The sequence below is a fragment of the Ziziphus jujuba genome, chromosome 12, assembly GCF_031755915.1.
Source record: "Ziziphus jujuba cultivar Dongzao chromosome 12, ASM3175591v1".
Taxonomy (NCBI): Eukaryota; Viridiplantae; Streptophyta; class Magnoliopsida; order Rosales; family Rhamnaceae; genus Ziziphus; species Ziziphus jujuba.
The window spans coordinates 13,546,860-13,569,283 of NC_083390.1; positions in this window are offsets into that span (position 1 = coordinate 13,546,860).

The window sequence follows — 22,424 nt, forward strand, 5'->3', positions numbered from 1 at the left end:
TGCCACTTTTAATGAGTGCTACTTTTAATGTTTGTGACTTATCTCATTTCACTACAGATGATGAATTTGATTTGAAGATAAATCCTTTACAAGAGGAGAGAAATGATGAGGACATACCTAGGAGAACAATAAGTTGGAGCCAAGATTCTATACAATTAAAGACAGAACCAATAACATGAGCTTAAGCTAAAAGATTCAAAAAAGTACAAAATGATTTAAGCTAGGAGGTGTTTAACTCTTAAACAAAATTCACTATTAAAAGTGAATTAAAGATGGTCCAATATATAGGATTATACGGCCAAATCCATGAATAAAGGCCTTTACTGACTTGACACGATGATGTGGCAACCATAGGATGATGTGGCAGTGTTATATGGCATTCTATATGGCATTTGTGCATATTTGATAAGCTTTAAGGCCGAATTGACTTTTCTTAGTGTCCAATTCATTAATTAGTTTCCAAATTGTAATGAAATTTTAATTATTTTTGTATTTACTTTATATTAGGATAGTGTCAAATTAGTTTCTTAATTTTCCTTCATCAAGTACTTAAATCACTTTTCCTAATTTCAATTAAAGGAATGCTGATTAGTCAAATTAAAATTATGACACTAGGTTTAATGTCAATTTTTGTTTTAGGAAACTAGAAAATTTGGCCAACCATAGTTTATGTTTAATGGCCGAAATTTATGCTTTATTTTTCCTTAATTTTATTTGTACTTTGCATATAAATAGGCATCCCTTTTAGTTGAATACAACAGTTTAAGAATTTTCAGCATAATTGTGAAAGTTATTCTCTTAGTTCTCTAAGAACTATTGACTTATCAAGCTTTACCTGTGGCATTCAAATCCTAGACTTATCAATAGGTTTCCCATTTCCTATTATGGCATAATCACTATTCCAAAGTTCTTAATCATAGATTGATTAAGGGTTAAGGTTTCCATTAAAACCTGTTTTAAAATGATCCATACTTTATTTGTGATGGATTTAGGAGCGAGTTGACCTAAATTTGTATCAAACATAGCTCTGTAAATGAAAAGAAAGGAATTTGTATTCTCATTGAATGTAAGAGAATACAGGACATTGGTCTACTTGGCATAAATGTAGCCAATGTTCTTGTTAAGGTCAAAATTGTAACATGGCAAAATGTTAAGGATCTTAACAAAACTTAGTTAACTAATCACTATTGTAGGGAGTAATAGGAATTTGAAACTCAACAATAAAATCATTGATAAGGGTAGTGTAAACAACCACTTTATCGTATGGAATACAATCGCCTATATCCAACCTAAGATAAGGCATTGAGCACGTAATGGATATATGGACCTAATCACAATAGGAGAAAAAGAATAATAATGGTTTAATGTCCAAAACATAAAAGAGTTAGGTAGACAAATGTCGATAAAACTGACATAAAAAGTACCCATAACCTTGGAAAAAACAAAGAATTTTGACACCATACGCAAAGGTCGCCAACACCTATGCCGAATCATTTGATCAAACAAGAAAGGTATCTATCATAACACAAATGGACACTCTATGATATTGGGAAACTCTTAAAACACAAAGATGGGTCTCATAGGAGGCATTAGGAGGTGGAGGCTCAAGCAAATTAGACCGATGTAAAGGAGAACCTCTAGAGGCATGACCTTTGATAGAAGACCCACCAAAAGAGGAAGCGTCTCTAGTGACATGGGCTTTCTTGAACTCCCTAAGTTATGACTCTAAGAATAAAAACTAAACAATCTAAACAAAGAAACTAAGGGGGGGCAAAGAAGAGTAGTCACCTGTAGGTAAAAATAGCAATATATGTAGAAGTTGAGATAAAAACAAAAGAATAAAAACTAAACAATCTAAACAAAAACACTAAGGAGGCTAAAGAAGAGTAGTCACCTATAGGTAAAAATAACAACATATGTAGAAGTTGAGATAAAAATAATTAAACTACAGTAATAATAACAAAGAAAATACTCTCTCAATTCACAATAGTGAGCCCTAAATAATACTATTAACAAATAAAATATTCCTCATGGTTTTTTTTTTTTTTTCACAAACTAACAAATATGGAACAATATCTAATAATTTTGAAAATAGAAATGTATCAAATGCCAAAAAAAATTATACAGCCCCTAAATAAAATAATGTGATTTTGCAGTGTACTAATGTGTATTTTTCTTTTTGGCTTTTTACTTCTTTTTCTTTGATACCACATAGAATTAAATACAACTCATAAAAGTTTACACAAGATATACTTATTTGTAGCGAAGGGTACTGTATATACAGCATTTAAAGCTGTCATCTTCAAGTCGGCCTTTTTTTCTACAATAGGTGTTGAAAAATCTACAAACTGGACCAAATCGATGTGATTGCTAACTACAATGATCATAAGCAATACCAAATTTTCAGAGTTAGAAATTCTCCAGTGTTTTGGTTTAATAAATGTATGAAACACCAATCCATCAATAATGGCTCTCTCAGCTTGTTTTTGAGAATGTGAGGAAATAAAAAAAAAAAAAAAATACTACAGGTCAAGATTCCAATATAAGCAACGCATGAAAATTGTATTTTCATTTGTTTCAAAAATAAAATTCATTTCCTTTTTGACAGCGGCCCAAGTTGAAACAAGGCAACAAACACGATATCCAACTATAATTATAATTGTTTCCATGTTATCAGTTTGCAATCTCTTGCTCTCATCTGGGTTTCTATCAAATTACAATATCGATAATAATTAGTTTAATTTATTTTTTACATAAAAAATAGAAAATAAAATATTATTCGCATCATATTATTTTAAAGGTTAAATGCACACTTTTACCACCCTTTTGTTTGGGTGAAGCCATTTTTTGGGTTTTTTTTATTCATAAAAAAAATCATTCAATACCCTAAGTTTAAAACGTTATATTGCTGATAAAATGGATATATATATATATATATATATATATAATAAAATAGAACCAAAACGGTTTACCCATTTTTAACCCCAATTTCTTTTTTGTTTATTTTTCCAATGAATGATGATTTTTTGAATATTGTTTGGGAGGAGTAGAATGTATATATATATATATATATATATATATATATATATATATATATATATATTAAAAAAAAAAAAGAAAAAAACTGGATAAGCGGTTAAAATTGGATGAATATATAGTTAGGGTTTCCTTAGCACATTGTCACTAACTTGCAACTTTTAAGAACTAATTAACGAGGTATGAAATGCGAAAAAAAAAAAAAAAAGAAAAAAGAAAAAAAGGAAAAGAAGACCACCTTGCCCAAATTAAAGGGTAACAAGTTGCATTTAATTACTTTATTTTCAAAATTATATAAATTGTTAGAAATTAGTGACACGTCAAATATAATTTTGTAATAGTGCTCTCTGAAGACAAGAATACTATTTTTTTTTTTAAATTATGGTGTTATTTTTGTTTGGATTGATTTTAAAGCTCCAAAACTAATTATTAAAAGATTTAAAGTTGATTTGAGTGTTTGGTAAAATTTCTTAAATAATTATGATTTTGCAAGAATTTATATCCTCTAGGAGTTGAATTTGAAAAGTAATAAAAGACTAGCTTTTAAGATTTTAATTTTAAACTTTTTAATTATTTATAATTAAAATATCAATTTTATCCCTTATTAATTATTTAAATAAATAATTTTTTTTTAGTTCCAATTTTATAAATGCACTTTTGATATATTTTCTCCTTTAATATCGTTTTGATGAAAATAAATTTTTTGTTAAATATTTAGTAATATAGATTACATATAGTAATAAAAAAATAATGTTATAAGTAAAGAGATGATAATAAATAATATACTTTTTTATTATTATACATAGCAACAACAATTAAACACTATTATTTACTAAACAGTCAAATACTGATTTTGAGTCGTATAACAATTATATAAGCACATAATTAATTCTTTTGCAGCACAACTAAAGACATTGAATTTTCTTAGAAGTTACAACTATACTAAACTAAGAGCATTTCTAAACGCAAATGCCATAATCCCATTGGTATTTCTAAACTTTAACATTGGCATGAGTTCTTTAATGGTAAATGTCAATATCACTCCAAAATTTTAAGATAGGCATTGCAACGACATATGCTAAAATATAGCATTGGGAAATATAATTTTTTTAATCAAATGTTTGAAATGTTTGGGTGTATTTGGTCTACCGTATTTTTTGTTTTAACGATTAAAAATTCAAAGCTACATTAATAAATGGTGTGGATTCCACTACTATAATTTGCCAATTGTATTTTTGGTACCAAATTTGAAAAAAAAAATAAAATGGAATTGACAAACTTTGTAATACGCCACTAAAGAGGTTAAAATCAATTTTGATGCCAAAATTTCACAATATAACGGTAATTTGCAATGCTATTAGGGATGCTCTGCAAAGATGACATTTTAGAAAATCGATGCATGTATTCAATTCCTCAAACATATGTAAATGGGAAGTGATTATATTTTGGTATCCTATACTCTGAATATTTTGATCCTTGTTTCTATTATTCATGATAGTGAGCCCTCAATTTTTTATTTGATACAAATTCATCTAAGTTGACTTTTGACTAACACTTAGAGGGTAGTGATCATGGCATGTAACTTACACATCAGTATCTAGGTATAATTTTCTCCAAATGGATTTAACCTGTATGATTTTTAATTATTTAAAAATAGATGCATTTTCCATACTAATGACATGACTTACACATGAAACTATCGTTACCCTTCCCATTGGTTAAAAATAAACTTTAACCAACTTGCATTAAATTGAAACTTAAGGGTTCAACGTCATAAGTTTTAAAATTGAGATCTCATATTCAAACGCCAAAATTGAAGGATGTCAAAATGCAATTGAGGAGAGACTTTTTTGTTTTGAAAAATGAGTGAGGTTTTGAAAAATAATGTTTTGAGGAAAATATATATATATATATATACATATATATATAAATATATATTTTTTTCTACATGAGTAAAGATTAACATTTTTTTTTTTGAAGATAAAAAAGATTAATATTTTTTTATATAAAATTAACATTGTTGTTGAGAAAGAATATTGCACATTATATTGTTTTGACAATAATAAATGCTATTTTATATATGGAAATAAAGTTTAATAGATTAATATTTTCTAAAAGTAAGAACAGATCTATTCCACTGGATTATATCAGTTTAAAAGTTGGATTACTTGTCAAAAATTGTTATCAAAACTATTGGTATAAAGAACAAATAGAAAAAAATATATATATATTTAGGCAGGGAGTACAATCTCCATCCTCGCCCCATTCACCTTTTAATTAGGGAATCCCCATTCCATTAAAGGTGGATCCACATTGGGTTAAACGAGGATTTTTTCCATCTTTATATAAAAGTAAGGGTTAAAAGCAATTTAATACCTCTAGTTTGAGGTAATTACACTACTTCGTAACCTTAAATTTAAAGCATCAAAACTTAGACGCTTACATTTATTACATTTTTGTATAATTAGATTTCAGGAAACAATATTTGACTTAGACAAAAACTAGTCCTGTTTGGCCATATTTTTTATTTTCTATTTGCAAAATATTATTTTTTCAAATAAAGAAGAAAAAACTGTTTTTATTTGTTTTATAAATAAAAAGGTGTTTGTCCATTAATGTTTGAAAATAGTTTTCAAAATTAGAAAATAAAAAACATGTTTGGTTAAATAATTTTTATTTTTATTTTTTACAAATACAAGGTTTTTTTTTTTTTTTTTCATACAAAGAATCTTGTATATAATATATACAGCTATAAAATATTTAAATATATATATATATATATATATATATAAAATATGAATTTATTTACATATTAATGAATTATATTTATAATATATAAAATATATATTAAAATATAATATAATATATTTTTTTGGTTGAACTTTTTTGTTTCAATCGTTATTGATTCATTGACATTATAATATATATTTATATATATATATATATATATAAATATTTATGTATGTATATAGCTATATATTTTATTCTTTTCAAATTCACCAAAATCACTTTCTTTATTTTATTATTTATTCTTCCCACACACTCTTAGCAATGAACCAGAAAGTAGTAGGCGCATTATGACCAAAAAAAAAAAAAAAAAAAATCAAATAATTAAAAGAATTTACAAAAAAGAGAAAAATGAATGAAAAAACTTACAAGAAAAAGGAGATGGGGATTTTTATTCGAACAAATTTTCAAAAAAAGGAAAACAAAATAAAAAAAAAGAAAAGGGGTAGAGACAGAGTATAGAGAGATTACTGGAGTCTAGATTCAGGGTGACCCATCTCTCTCAGGTGGTGTTACTATCAAAAGGACCATGGACAGCATTAGCCATCAGGACTCAGACGGTATTTGGTTTACTTTGTGTAGAGAATATTGATGCAGCAAATGGGGGGAGAAAGAACAGATAAAAGAAATTTTAGATGTGGATCAAAGATCCGAGATCTGCTCGAGATCTATCGACGAAATGGCGATTTGAAACCTATTCGAAGAGCCATATTCTATCGGATGTGAGCGGTGAAGGTGAAAACAAGTGGGTTTGAAAACAATGAAAATATCTTTATGTTATTTTCTAAATTTTGTTTTCTAAAATAATTTTTGAAACCTGATACCCAAACAGGTATACTTTGTTTTGAAAACAGTTTTATGTTTTATAAAACAGAAAACTTTTTTAAAATCTGTTGGCCAAAGAGACCCTAAGGTACTAAAATGTGAATCTTGTTTTAGATCAAAAAATGAAATTGTCTTCCTAGTTTTCCCAGTGAAGAATATGGCTAAATAATGTCTGAAAACGAAAAGAAAACATTTGTGAGTCAATGGGTATTAGTGTATTAGCAACCTAGTGAAACAATGATGCTCAAATGAGAAAATATATTTCTTCAAAATTGACGAGGCTTGGGGTATCTCCTTTTGTTATGGGACTTCCTCTTTGGGAATGAAAGGTACTACGTGTAACGGTTTTATTAAACCGAAATTTTGATCTTATCCTCTAATGGAAAAGCGTGGCACATAGTCAACAATTACAGCATTTTCAATGAAAAACTATAAAATATAAATTGTTAAAATTAACATGTCACAGTGTATTGTAAACATTGTTTCTAAAAAAATTACTCACTAATGGTAATATTTAAAATAAAACTTCAATTTTGTCTAAGTGAATAACTATTTTTAAGTGAATTTTTTCTTAAAATGTTAATATTTTCTAAACAAAAAAGTTAATAAAATATTTGATTAATTAATAGCTTTTTTTCAATAGTATTACTAATCAAAAAAAATTTTAATTGACTGTCAAGTGATGTTGGCTCAGTTAATAAGCCATTAGAGATTATGGGTATGCTTTTACCATTAGAGATGCAATCCTCTTTTACAATTAGATTGTAATCTAAACCCTAACACTATCAATTCATATAGATAGAATTGTAAATCCTTTCTATGCACATAGATAGCAATCCACTTTTACAATTAGATTGTAATCTAGACCTTATCGACTTTTACAAACAGATTGTAATCTAGACCTTATCAAAATATTTTTTAAAAGAAAAAAATAGATAAATAGATTAATGATAATGATTATTACTTTTATAAGGAAATATATATATATATATATATATATACGGATCATTAATTATTAAAGATTTAAACAAAATTGTTAGAGAATAATTTTCGAGTTGAATGTCTATCAAGTGGACATATATACCACATGTGTTTCATAGATAACAATCTATATATAGACTCATTGGAAATGCTTTTATGCAATCTAGACACCAACACTGTCAATTTCTATCCATATTGACAACAATCTACATTTAGCATTGAAGATACTATTAAATTATTCTCTATGAAATACTTTCAATTGGACTATCATTAAGTTCATGTCCAATCAAAGTCTAACTTTTGTTATTGGTTTTCTTAAAGCATCTCCTATATTTTGTGGATTGCTATACTTTTTGTTATTACATCAGAAATAAAAACAAAGATTTAAAAAACACACTCTCAAATAACTTTGTTTATGACTTTTTCAAGCTGATGTGATAATAAACTAAAATAGATATTATTAAAGAATTTTATATTTTAAACGATCTATATGACAGTGTAACTTATCAAAACATTACCTATTAAGATATTTCTCAAAAGAAAAAAAATAGATAAATAGATTAGTGATAATGATTATTATTTTTTTAAAGAAAATTTATACATTATTACTTGTTTGAGATTTAAATAAAATCATTGAAAAATGATTTTTGAGTTGAATGTCTATTAAGTGGACATATATACCACAAAAACTAAAAACCCTTCAAACCTATGTGTGTCATAGATGAAAATCAACAAATCTATTGGAGATGCTCCTAGCTTTCATGGGAAATCAATCTTCTGCTTTATAAGTTGTTGACTAGGTGAGCCCTTGATCGGACATTTGAAACCCAAAAAAAAAAAAATAATAAAAAATAAAAAATTATATTGGTTCGATTTAGAGATTTTTATCAGAATTTTGGTGAGGGATGAAATTACCCATGCAAATCTATAAAGTAATGGGTTTAGATTGCAATAAATTAGAAATAATTGTTTAATATTTGTGAGGTGGTGCAAAATCATAGGCACAATTAGTAAAAAAATCTAGGGCATGTCCATATGAACCCATTGAGATTGCATTTGTCATAATATAATCATTAAAATTTTAAAAATTACAACTAACATCCCTGATACAAGCTTAAGAAATCCAAACTAGATTCGTACAAACTAATACTTGATTATCTAATTGATTCAGGTTCTATGGAATGAATGACGTAATAAAAGGGTTGCAGAAATACCCTATTAATGAGTTAAGATTTGAACTTTAATTCTCAAGTTAGAAAAGCTCAAAGTTTAGTTGTTAGAAAATCAAAAGATTTAACTCTAACAAGTATTAAATTTTTTGCTAAAGATCAAAAGTTATTGTATTAATCAAATTGAAGCATTTTAAAGGCAAAAATACATGTAAAAATAATAAGAAATTTGTCCAAAATGCTTTCCTAAATTCTAGCTTATTTTCTAATTTAAATTTGACTAGTCAACTCTTTTATAGTTTAGGAAAGTGACTAATTACATGACAGCTTAAGATTTAGAAACTAGTTAATTTTTCAACTAAAAATAATTACAAACATAATAAAAATTAAAGATTTCCTAAAATTGAAATATGACTAAAATTGTAAAACTTGGAGAACGAGTAATTGATGATCAAGTAAGACACATAATTGGCCTAAAAAGAAAACAAGCTAATTTCTTTTTTTTTTTCAAGCCATGTTGGACAGCCACATGTCATGCCACGTGTCCAAATATGCCATATCATCAAAGCATCACGTTAGTATGCTCTTGAAAAATTACCAAATTGCCCCTAACATTGTATTCGTTCATGCCTTCATATCCGAAGCCTTCAATGTTCAATGTTGTTGTCAATTTTGATTTTTCCTTAATAAAATTCTTGCATTTTTTATTGATAAGCACCTTCCAGATAAGACCATTCAATGTTACTTTAAACCTTTTAACACAAGTTCTAGTAATTGGTCCAATTGGTAACTTCAATGGCTCAGGACTCCATCTTTGAGTACTCCCATGATGATCTCCCTTTGAAGATGATTTATCCACAAATCTTTACATGCATAAAAAAGGAATGAGTCAGATACATTAAAAGTAGCATTAATGTTATACTCAACTTGAAGATCTAGCTTATAAGCATTGTCTCCAATCTTTTGCCATACTTGGAATGGTCCATCGCCTCTTGGGATAAGTTTTGATTTCCTTTACCTAAGAAACCTCTCATTCCTAAGGTGCAACCATACTTAATATCCAGGCTCAAAGACAACTTTCTTTCTTCCTTTGTTAGCTTGTTTTGCATATTATTTTATCTACCTCTCTATATTTGCACATGCATTTTCATGTATAAGCTTGACCAATTTGACTTTACTCTTCCCATCTACATTAGCTCTTTCACTTGAAGGTAATGGTGATAAATCCAATAGAATTAAAGGATTAAAACTATAAACAACTTCAAAAGGTGAAAAATTAGTAGTAGAATAAATAGCCCTATTGTATGCAAATTCTATATGTGGTAAACACTCTTTCCAAGTTTTAATGTTTTTACTAATTAAAGCTTTTAATAAGGTAGAAAAGTCCTATTTACTATTTCTGTTTGACCATCAATTTAAGGATGAAAGTAGTAGAAAACAACAACTTAATTACAAAGTTAGTCCATAAAATCTTCCAAAAATAACTTAGGAATTTAGCATCTTTATCAGAAACTATTGTCCTAGGCATACCATGCAATCTAATAATTTCTTTAAAGAACAAGCTAGGAATATGGGATGCATCATCTGTTTTATGACAAATAATAAGGTGTGCCATTTTAGAAAACCTATCAACCATAACAGAAATAGGATCTCTACAACTTTTTGTTCCAGTTAACCCTACTACAAAGTCCATAGAGATATAAATTCAAGGATGACTAGGAATAGGTAATGACGTATATAATCCATAAGAGTTCAACTTTGATTTAGCTTGTTTACACTTAATGCATTTGTCACAAATTTTCTCCACGTCCTTTCTCATACACGGCCAATAAAAGTGTTCATGCAAGATAACTAATGTCTTAGCTACACCAAAATGTCTCATCAAACTGCCACAATAAGATTCTCTAACTAATAAATGCCTGTTTTATAGAGCTTTTTTTTGGATCAAAAACTCTATTTAAAGGCCAAAAACTCTTTTGTTTAAAAATAAGGATGTTTGGCAAAAGTCAACAAGCATTTGTTGACAAAAAAAATAGCTTTTTTAAGCTGGTTTAGAGAAGTCTAAATTTTATGTTTTTTTAGAAAAGCTTTTTTTTTAAAACTTATATGGAAACTTAATGAACATTTAATATAACTATTTTATCTTATATGGAAACTCATTAAGCATTTAATAAATTTTTTTATTTACAGCTAAACACTTAATAACTTTTTAATAATAGTTCTTTTTCAAAAAGATCTATTATACAAAGCTTTACAGACTAAAGTTCTATTTTCATCAGCTATAGATAAACTATAGCTAGGAATGCATAATTTATCTTCCTTAAAGATGAAACCATCAAAAAGATAAAACTTAGCTTCAGCGCACCTTTAACATTGTAAATAAATTTTAGCAGTGTCTTCATCACTTGTATAAAGAATCATACTTTCTCTAACATAGTCTTTGTTAATAAGTTCACTTACCTGACGTTGCAATTTCTTTGTTTCCTTTGGATTGGTTCTATATGTAGGCTTGTTAGGAATTGAAGCTCCAAGAATGAAATCTATTTGATGTTCAATTAATGGAGGTAATTTTTTAGGAATCTCCTCTGGAAAGACATCTTCATATACTTACCAAAGAGATATAACAGAACTAGGCAAAATAGGATCATTAGGACTAGCCAAATAAATAAAATAACATTCTTTATACATCATTACATACATTGGCTTCTTGCTTAAGAAAGCTTTCTTTATTTCACTCTTTTTTACATAAAATGACTCTATATTCCTTCCCCTCTTTCCATCTTGATTTTCTTTTTCTTTCGTCTTACCTTCACCTACGGATTTAACGCTCTCTTTCTTGGAATGCAACTTGCTTCACATGATTTCTCCTTCTTTGAGTTTTTGTTGTTGGCTAAAGGTGGAATCATTCTCTCTCCATTTTGATTTTCAGTCTCTCTTGCAATTTGCTTCCCTATTGACTTTTGTATGGCTATTTGATCTTCCAGCACTTGTCTAGGAGATAATGGTGTAAGTACAACTCTTTTGCCTTTAAAATTAAACTCATACTTGTTAGTTTGACCATGATACAAAGTATCCTTGTCATATTTCCAAGAACAGCCTAATAACAAGTGTCCAGCCTCCATAGAAACTACATCATACAGAACTTCATCAATGTATTTTTTGGTAGTAGAAGTAACCTTAACTTGTTTAGTCACCTTTACATCACCACAATCATTCAACCATTATAACCTATAGGGATCTGGATGTTTAAATGTAGGTAAGTCTAGTTTTTCAATAAGCAAAGTACTAGCAACAGTTGCACAACTACAACCATCAATTATCGCAGTATATACCTTATTTTGGATTTTGCATCTAGTGTGAAAGATATTCTCACGTTGAATATCCTCCTCATCTTTGTATAATACTAATGCTCATCTCGCCACCAAATTCAATCCTTCATGATATGGCAGCTCTTCCTCATCTCCACAATCATTGCAATCTTCCAAAGGTGACATCTTATTGTCACTAGAATCGTCCTCCTTGGACTTTACTTCTTCACTCTCTTGTATGACCATTCTCCTTCGATTTGGATATTTTCTAGCTATATGTCCCCTGCCTTGACACTTGAAACATATTATATCATAATTATGAGAGGGGGTTAGATTAGACTTACTTGGTTAGAGTGGCTTAGAACTTTTGGCCTTCGCTTCTATTCTTGGCTTTGAAGTTGTTTTGAAATCTTGTTTGCCTTTGTTGGTGCTCCATGGATTGGTTGTTGATTTCTAAGGGTTTGGTGCACTAGATACACGTGTGATACCCCTCCTCTTGAGTTGTCACTCTATTTTGATTGCCATATGCAACATTTCCTGAAGATCCATATATTGGTGAAAATCCACTTAGTCAGCAATGTTCTTGCTCAAACCTATAAGAAAATGAGCCATTGTAGATTCCTCGCCCTCCACCATATTAACTCTAAGCATCAAAGACTCCATATCTTGGTAGTACTCCTCTACACTTCTTGAACCCTGAGAAAAAAGTTTGTAACTTTTGATATATACTAAGATAAAAATGGCTAGGTACAAACTTCTTTTTCGTTAAAGTTTTCATCTCTCCCTATGTAGAAATTGATCCTTGGCTAGCTTTTCTTCTAGTACTACATTCCTTATCCCACCACTTTAGAGCATAGTCAAGAAACTCCATCTTTGCTAGCTTGACCTTCTTAGATTTCCAGTAATCATGATAGTTAAAAACCATATCAACTCTTTGCTCCCATTTAATGTACGCTTCAAGATCCATCTTACCATGGAATGAAGGTATTTTAAGCTTGATACCCCCATTGTCTTCCCTATGGTTCCTCCTTGTTGTACTAGTTGAATCGACCTCTTCATCTCCCGAGCCATCTCCATCGGTTCTACTAGTATGTTCATCTCTTTGCACACCTTTTCCCCTATTTCTTCCAACTTGCAAGGCGTTTTGTTATACGTTCATTAATTTCTTCTCTAAGCTATTTTATTTCCACCTTCAATTCAGCCTTGAAATTCCACCTTGAGTTTCTCCATCATTTCACCAATTAAAGCTTGTAAAAGTCTTGGATCAAAATCTATTTTTTATGCTATTTATTATAGAAAAAGATTAGTATAAGAGCACAATAATATAAGAAACCCTTACAATTTCATTCCCTTGTGTGTTTCACACAATTAAGGTCTCAATGCACGTGTTTGCACACTAATTTTGGTCTTTTACCCTCTAATGAGGTCACACTCTTTTGCCTATTTCCTCTATTCGTTAAATCTATTGGTTCTTTGCAAACTAAATCCCAAATAATAATAATATGAAAATTAGGTCCAATTAACTTATCAATAGAATTGACTAACTTAGAAAAACAAGAAATTAGCAAAAACAAATAATAGAGCAACTAGTTTCGGCCAATAAAATAAATTGACCAAAGAATTAAAACAAATTGACTACAGTAATAAATCTGGAAATAAAAAGTGATTTAGATAGCAAAAAGCTAATTTAAGATGACAAAGAATCAATTAAAAGAATTAAAGAGTAAGAAAATAATACCTTGAATCGGCAATCTTAAGGCTTAGTGCCTTTTACTAGCCAAACATAAATTACTCAATTTCCAATATATATATATATATATATATCTTAACCAAAACTAGCAACAAGACCTATTATATATATATATCTTAACCAAAACTAGCAACAAGACCTTAATAATCTTTACAATGGACTTCGACTTTCACATTTTTTTAAGGATTTTTTTAAATTTTTTTTAATTTTTACGTATCATCAAATATAACCAATATCAAATAATTTAGTAGTAAAAATATCACCAAATATCTTTCTCAATCCAAGTAATTTAACAAAACTCACAAACTACACCAATGAATAAAGTTTGATTCAATTCGAATCCACTAATGTATTTTGAAAAGGAAGCAATTTGATGCAAACTTTTTTTTTTTTAATCAAGATAATATGATGATAATGCAAAATTAATGACTAGAATTTATCCAGAAAAGATCACACAAAAACCAAATTCTTCAAAGAGAACAGTTGAAGCAATTTCGATCAAAATTCAAGATTTGGAAACAGTAAGGAGACCAAAAAGTTTTAGACCCAAACAAAGTTTGATACTCAAGAAAACCTAAACAAGATTTTCGACTTAAACAAATTCTAATGCAAGAAAAAAATTTTGTTTTTTTTTTTTCGATTTTTTTTTTTGGATGTTGATGATAATCAAGAACTAACAAAAATATATTAGAATACAATCTAACCTAATGCTAAATTGCAGCAAAAACACAAAAAATAAATTTAAAAGATAATCAAACCAGAAAATTAGAAAGCTTGCTTTGATACCAAATTGATACATGCCTAAGCAATCCAACCTAGATTCGTAAAAAGTAATACTCAATCGTCTAATCGATTCAGGTTTTATGGAATGAATAACACCACGAAAGGGATGTGGAAATACGCTATTGATAAGTCAAGGTTTGAGCTTTATTCTCAAATTAGAAAAGTTCAAAGTATAGTTGTTAGAGAACCAAAATGTTTAACTCTCACAGGTATTAAATTTTTTGCTAAAGATCAAAAGTTATTGTATTAATGAAATTGAAACATTTTTATAGATGAAAATATATGTAAAAATAATAAAAAATTCGTCCAAAATACTTTCTTAGACTCAAAACCCTAAATTCTAACTTATTTTCTAATTTAAGTTTGATTAATCAACTCCTTTATAGTTTAGGAAAGTGATTAATTGCATGACGGCTTAAGATTCAAAAATTCAACTAAAGATAATTAAAAACATTATAAAAATTAAAGGTTTTCTAAAATCAAAATATGATAAAATTTTAAAACTTAGAGAACAAGTAATTTGGTAATCAAGTAAGACATAATTGGCTTAAAAAGGAAACAAGCTGATTTCTTTTTTTTCAAGCCATGTTAGACAGCCACTTAGATGTCACATGTCATGCCACATGTCCAAGGATGCCATGTCATCATGCTTTTGTAGAATTATCAATTTGCCCCTAACATTGTATTCCTTCATGCCTTCATATCTGTAGTCTTCAATGCTCAATATTGTTGCTAATTTTGATTCTTCCTTAACAAAACTCTTGCATGCTTGATTAATTAGTACTTCCTAGGTAAGACCATTCAATACTACATTAACCCCTTAGCACAAGATATAGTAATTGGTTCAGTTGGCAACTTTAATGGCTTAGGACTCCATCTTTGAATGCTTTTATGATAATCCTCATCAACTCCTATAAAAAGTGTGGATAATATTAATTTAAGATTTATGAATGAGATAATAGGGAATAAATATGATATCTTTTTAAAATCTAAAAGAAGATTGATAATATTCTTAAAATCTTGAAACTAAAAAGACTAAAAAATATAATTTCATAATTTTAATTGGATTCAAAATGTAAAATCTTGAAACTAAAAAGAGTAAAACTATAACATTCTTAAACACTATAGCCCAAGATGCATCTATCCAAAATAAAACGCTACTAAAGGCAATCAACAACTAAGGGTAATAATAAAAGAACTTAATGATGAACTTTATTTCTAGGGTTAATTGTATTTTAGTACATTATATTTTGGCATGATTACATATTGAGCCTTCAAGTTTAAATATTCCATATCAAATTCTTAATTTATAATTTATTCCATGTTAGGACCTTAATTTCAAATGACTAGTAGAAAGTTAAAAATTAATAAAACTGACTAATTTTTTAAATTTACATTCAAGATAAAGGAAACAATTGATTAATTAGAAAACTAATTAATAAGTTTTATATTTTTACCAGTCAACTTAGAATTAAGAGCATGCTGTAAAATAAAACATAAATGGAAAGCCTAATATGAAACAGATTATAAATCAAGAGTCTAATATAAAACGTTTTAAACTTGAAAACCTATTATGCAATTTGACTAAAGCACATAGTACTAAAGTATAATTAACCCCTAGTTTCTCAAACAAATGAATTTCGTCAACTACTAGCAACATTCGAGGTGCTAATCACGTTAACATTGTATTAAACGAGATGCTCACAGCCAGGCTACACATGCATGTGCTCAATTGTTCTTCCAGCCGGCCTAATGCTTTTATCATGTGCATTTTGCTTTAATGTTCATGTCCTAACATTTTTTTGATAAAAATCATCATCAATCCATTTAAATGATAAAAAATTAAACAGGTGAAAGTATTTATTTACTATATATATATATATATATTTAAAAAATAACCATACCTATTGGAGGCGAGAAAATTTCAATACCATTTAAAAATACTAATTTCTAATAAATAAGAAAAACATAAAAAAAAGAAGAAGGTAATTTAATAACTCAATTCTAACCAAATGCGGTCTTATGCTATTACACACCAAGCCATTGGTCAAGCTCACTTTGGTGCTGTCCACTAATATTAGCCTGTAATTAATTAAAAAATTATCTGTATGCTATGATATGATGAATAACCGATCATTTTAATTATGCTTTTTTTTTTTTCAAAAAAAAAAACCAATCATTTTAACTTACTGGGTCAGTTCTTCTTTTAAGCGATGGCACAATACATGAAAAATGATAGCATAACATTTTTGACATGATTATGAGTACTGCACTACTTGGGAAAAAAAGAAGAAGAAGAAGAAGAAGAAGAAGAAGAAGAAGAAGAAGAAGAAGAAGTCAGACGAGCAGTGAGGACCTTCATGGCTAATGTGGCGCCTTTTACTTTTTATTTTTATTTTTTTTTTAAATTTAGTTCCAGCCAATCTTAGACTGCCACATACCAACGTATTTTCGTGCATATTGAACAAGAAATATATATTTTTTTCTTCAGCAAAAAAAAAAAAAAAAAAGAAAAAGAAATATTTTTTTATTACAGAAGTGCCATTAACACAAAAAGACTTTTAATCAAATTTTTTATTTACCAAATAATATGTGGTTGGCTTAATTTCCTTGATTTAGAGTTTTTTTTTTTTTTTCAACCACTAATCGACTACCATAATTTATAAGATGCAATTTCAATTAAAAGAAAAAAAATAATATAAAAATTCTATACCATGAGCTACAATAAAAATTTGTAAATAACTATCAAATGAATTAATGAGAAAAGTAAAAATAAAATAAGAAAGGTTATAAGAAATATATAAACTTATCAAATAAATAATAAAAAATAAGATTGCATTTCTTTCTAACCCTTTTAATCAAAGTATATAAACTATATAATAAAATTTAACAATTTTTAGATATGAAATATTAGTAAAAGAAACGAAAGAGAGTGAGCGGAGATGGAAAAATTAGTTTTTAACCTTTATTATTATTATTATTATTATGTTATAATTAAAGTTTGAGACAAATGTAAGAAATAAAGAATTTTATTGCTTTCTTTTTACAAAGATAATTTAATATTTGACTAAAGCTTTGTCTTTAAATAAAGAAAAATATTAATAACAGTTAAGCTAAAAATGTTCAAAAATAAAAAAATATTAATAATAGTTAAACTAAAAATAATGAATTAAAATTAATGTTGATTTCTAAAAACCAAATAAAATAAAATTATTCTATCTTATTTATTAAAAAATAAAAAAGGGCTAAAAGATATATGTAGGTACAAAGTTATATATAACAATTTTAATATGAAATTTTTTGATATATATATATATATATATGCATATATATTTTTCTACTTTACAAAATAATATGTGAAAATTTTTTAGGCCTTCTGTTTTTGTGGCCCCTAGACATAGGCCTTGGTGGCCTATCCCTTCAACCGCCCAGGCTATGTATACAACTCTTCTTTTTAAACTGCCCAAGGATATAAACACAACTCTCGCTTTATATTTTACCTTCTTTTGGTCCTTTTTAAGGGTAAGAATATGTTTCAATTTACGTGTACAACTTCAATTCACGAATCAACTACCTAAAGTTATTGTCATCCGCAAGTTTAATTTTGAATTATAAATACGATTTAAAATTTTAAAATGTTTCAAAACAGGCACTGTGATCTGGGGATGCTGCAGGGCAACATACCTGCATGCCATTTGCAGCGCAGTGTGTTGTCTACTTCTCTGTCATATATTGGTTTTTGGCTGTATCTTATGACTTTCTTCTACGTGTACATATATACTCCTTAAATACAAATTTCATTTTCTACAAACATAATTTGTCTGATTCATATTGTAAAAATTATCCCATCCTAAAATCAATAATTAATCCAATATACATGTTTTTCATATTAAATGCACTTTACTAACATATAATTTGAACAGTGCATTTTGGTTTATTTATTTGTAGGAGGAGGGCATGGGTTTCTTTTAGCATTTTATACTCTTTTAAGTTCCAAAAGTTATATATTGATGATAAAACTGTTAAATACAAGCAGAAATAACAAGTTACCGTTGATTGAAAAAAATAAACGGCAAAAAATAAAACTTAGGGTTAAATATAGATGAACCGATAGGGTTCCATTAGTATTTAACGATTTTATTACATGTACATAAATTCTGGAATTTAAAGGGTATCAAAAGTAGAAAAAAAAAAAAGGTTTAGAAACCCAAATGTGTAATTATATATATATATATTTATATTTATTTATTTATTTAGACAAAATTAAAGGATGAAAATATTTTCTCCATTTTAGATCCTCAATATTATATAATTTTTAAAAAAGGGTACCTTCTGTCAAATATCACAATCAGACAAATTTTTGTTTCACTCACGCCAGGTTTCTTTCAAAAATACTTATCAAATTAATTAAACAACCAAAAAATAAAAATCACATTTGTGGGCCATCCTTAACCATGTGCATGGCACATTAATTGGATAGCCCAGCTCTAAGGCCCATACGTTAACAACTTGGGTTGGTTATTTTGTTTGTTGGCCATCTCACTCAGAGTGTCAGTGGCAGACACTACCTATCAAAGATTGTTCCTTCTAATGACTAACAAAATGGTCCTGCACTTCCTAACCAAGTCACCAAAAGAAAAATAAATAAAAAAGTAAATAATTAATTAAAAATAAATGGTCCTATAACTTGAAAGAGTGACATGCACTCAGAAAAAAAGAAATGAAATTTAGTAGGGGCTTAGCTAGCATGAGGCTAGAAGACCTCAATGGTAATGAATTGTGTCTACCCAAAATAAACATGGCCTGGGCATGCAAAGTGGGCGGCTATCCAGTTGATCATGACAAAGCATAGGCATTTCATTTAAGGGGAATGTATTATATGTGACCATTACCCTCCTCTTATTCCATTTATCACAAAAAAAAAAAAAAAAAATTATGCCATTTTATTATAATTTTCACTTATCACTTGTACTGTAAATTGATGTATTTATAATGTGTAATATCAAATAAAAATATACAAATTTAAAATATAATTATTGAATATTCAATTATAAATGATTTGTGATATCATATCCTTAGAAAAAAAATTATTTATTTATTTATATTTAAAAGGTAAAAAATAGTGGAATCTTAATTTATATTTATATTTCCATCATGTTCTGTCAAAATCAGAATCATATCTTCTATTTTTGCATGAAGATTTCACAATTTTTAAATATCCAAAATCCACATCAAAGAATTCAAAACTTAACGATAAAGATACAAGATAAAATGCGTAAGCCTGACATGGGGATGAGAGAGATGAGAGGATAAGAAAGGGGAAGAGTGATGAGTGAGAAGAAAGAAAAAATCACCCATTTCAAAAAGAAAAGACCAGCTTCGCATGACAAACATGGTCACCCACTTTTCTTCATTAACTTATATTAAAAAAACCCAGATAAGAAAACATAGTGGCAAGGTCATGAGCGAATGAAGCACTAATTATATAAACAGCAAAACCCACTTCCTTTTCATGTTTTATAGCTTTTTCTATAGCATGAAGTTTAATTTTGTACATGAACTGTTTATTCCTTTTGACTGGGAACAAAGCACTCATGGAAGTAGCACCCATGTTCTAGCTCTCCCGAGGCTACTTTGAATATGAATTCCGATTGGCTCCAAAAATAAAAAGCAATTTTGTGGACCCTCCATGCACATGGAGGTCACATGCTTAGTACTTCTTTTTGCTAAGAACACGTACACATATGGCTACTTTAGGATCACGCTTCAAATTACCATCATTATTAATTGATGCAAATAAGGCAGGCCATAATGCCAAACTCATTCATTACACATAACCATCAAAGGAATAGCAAGTGAATTGGAATCCAAATTCCAAGCAAAAGAACAGCAAAACTCCTCCTTTTAGCCTAAATATCCAAAAAGAAGTCAATTTCTGACCTAATATCAAGTTTTTTGCATTTGCAATTTTGGTTTCATTTATTTGGGCGCCAACTTTTGATTTCAAATTCAGAGAGCAGTCTAGAACTTAAAGTTTATTCAATAAAAAGCAGGACTAACTTTTACCATATGGGCATTGATACCGCTTTCAGTTGGAAAAATAACATATATAGAACATAGCTTTGAAAATCTTATTATAATGGTTTAGCCATTAATAGCAGATTTGTCAAATGGGTATCCACATGATGATGCCAAAAAGTTAAGAAACATGGAAAACATGTAGAGGGTACACTTTTTCCAAGTGGCCAAAGGCTATTCCACTACTCTTGGGTTGATATAGTTTTTCCAACTTTTGAAATAAGACCAACTTAAGTTTTAACCTCCTTTCTAATTTGAAACCTTTTGCATATCTGTCTCCTTTTTCTTTTTCCTTTTTTTTTTTTTTTTTTTTTGGGTAGCAACTCTCTCTTAATTTGAAACTTTTACACATTTACCCTTGTCTTTTCATTTTAGCAGAAACTTCTTTTGTTTTTTACATTATTTGAAATTTCTCTATTTCTGGGTATAAAATATAAAAATTGCACTAAAATTGTACTTTTTTATTTTTTATTTTTTTATTTTGGGGGATGTTACAAAAGGAGACTTCATTGTCGCATTCAATAGAAAAAATAGCAAGGGGCAAAAAAATCAAACCCTAGTGACTGCACTTTAATGGAGTGTCACAATCGGTCGTAATATTGGTAGATCTTCTCGGCCTCCTTGTGGCAAATTGAGACAAAATGATAAGGACTAATAACGTGGCCAGTGGGTGAAGAAAAACCTTTATCGTGATCCAATATGGGCCAATTGAAAACAAAGAGATGATTTACAACAGGGAACAAAGAATTTTGGTGCGGTTCATGTTGCACTTACAATGTGCAATTGTCTAAGTTGATGCCAACAGACCACATGATTGTGGGGAAGTGAGAATTGGTCCCCCCTTTCCGGTTTTAGGGCCCTTACCCAAAATGTTGCTGTAAGTAGCATAATTTACATTACCAACCTTCTACTATTTGAATGGCTAGGAAATTGGATCCTGAATTTTCCTCTATTTGTTATTATTATTATTATTATTATTTTTTTTTTTTGTGGTGGAGTTGCACCTTAACATCTCTTAGTACACAAGCTGGACCGAAAAACAAACACAACAAAATCTGTTACGACATAATATTTACTTGAATAGTGATCGAAACTTTTTTTCCTTTTAATTTTGTTTTTTTTTTCACTTTTTTATTTTTATTTTTTATCATAGGGGGGAGAGAGAGATAGAAATCTAGTCAAGTAATTCATAAATAAGAGGCACATTATATGAGTTGGGTTGGCTTAACATGCACTTAGTAACCTCTATTTTCACCAAGTTTTTTTTTAGGAGGTTGTAAAATTTTTTTTGACAAATAATACCCTTATTACCAAATTTGTTAATTTTTAACAGATTTTGTCAAAAATGGATCATATGAATATAACATGACCCCTAAATTATCTTTTTCATTTTTATTTCAATCTCTTAATTAAATTGGGAGAAAATTAAGTAAAATCCTAAAATTCTAAACAGCGTGTCCAACGTCACCACCATTCATAAATCTCTCCAAAGTGCATGAACAAACCTTTCCAAAGCCATATTTTTGGAAGAGCTAGTTTTGAATAGAGGAGCTAAAATAGAGAGCTTGACATTGTATATGAGATAGGAGGAGTGCCTCGTCAGATTCAGCACCACTAAGTCAACGTTCAACCCCACAACACTAATAATATCACCACAATCAGTTCCCAAACACCAACAAAATGGTCAAAAGTGTAACAAGTAATGAA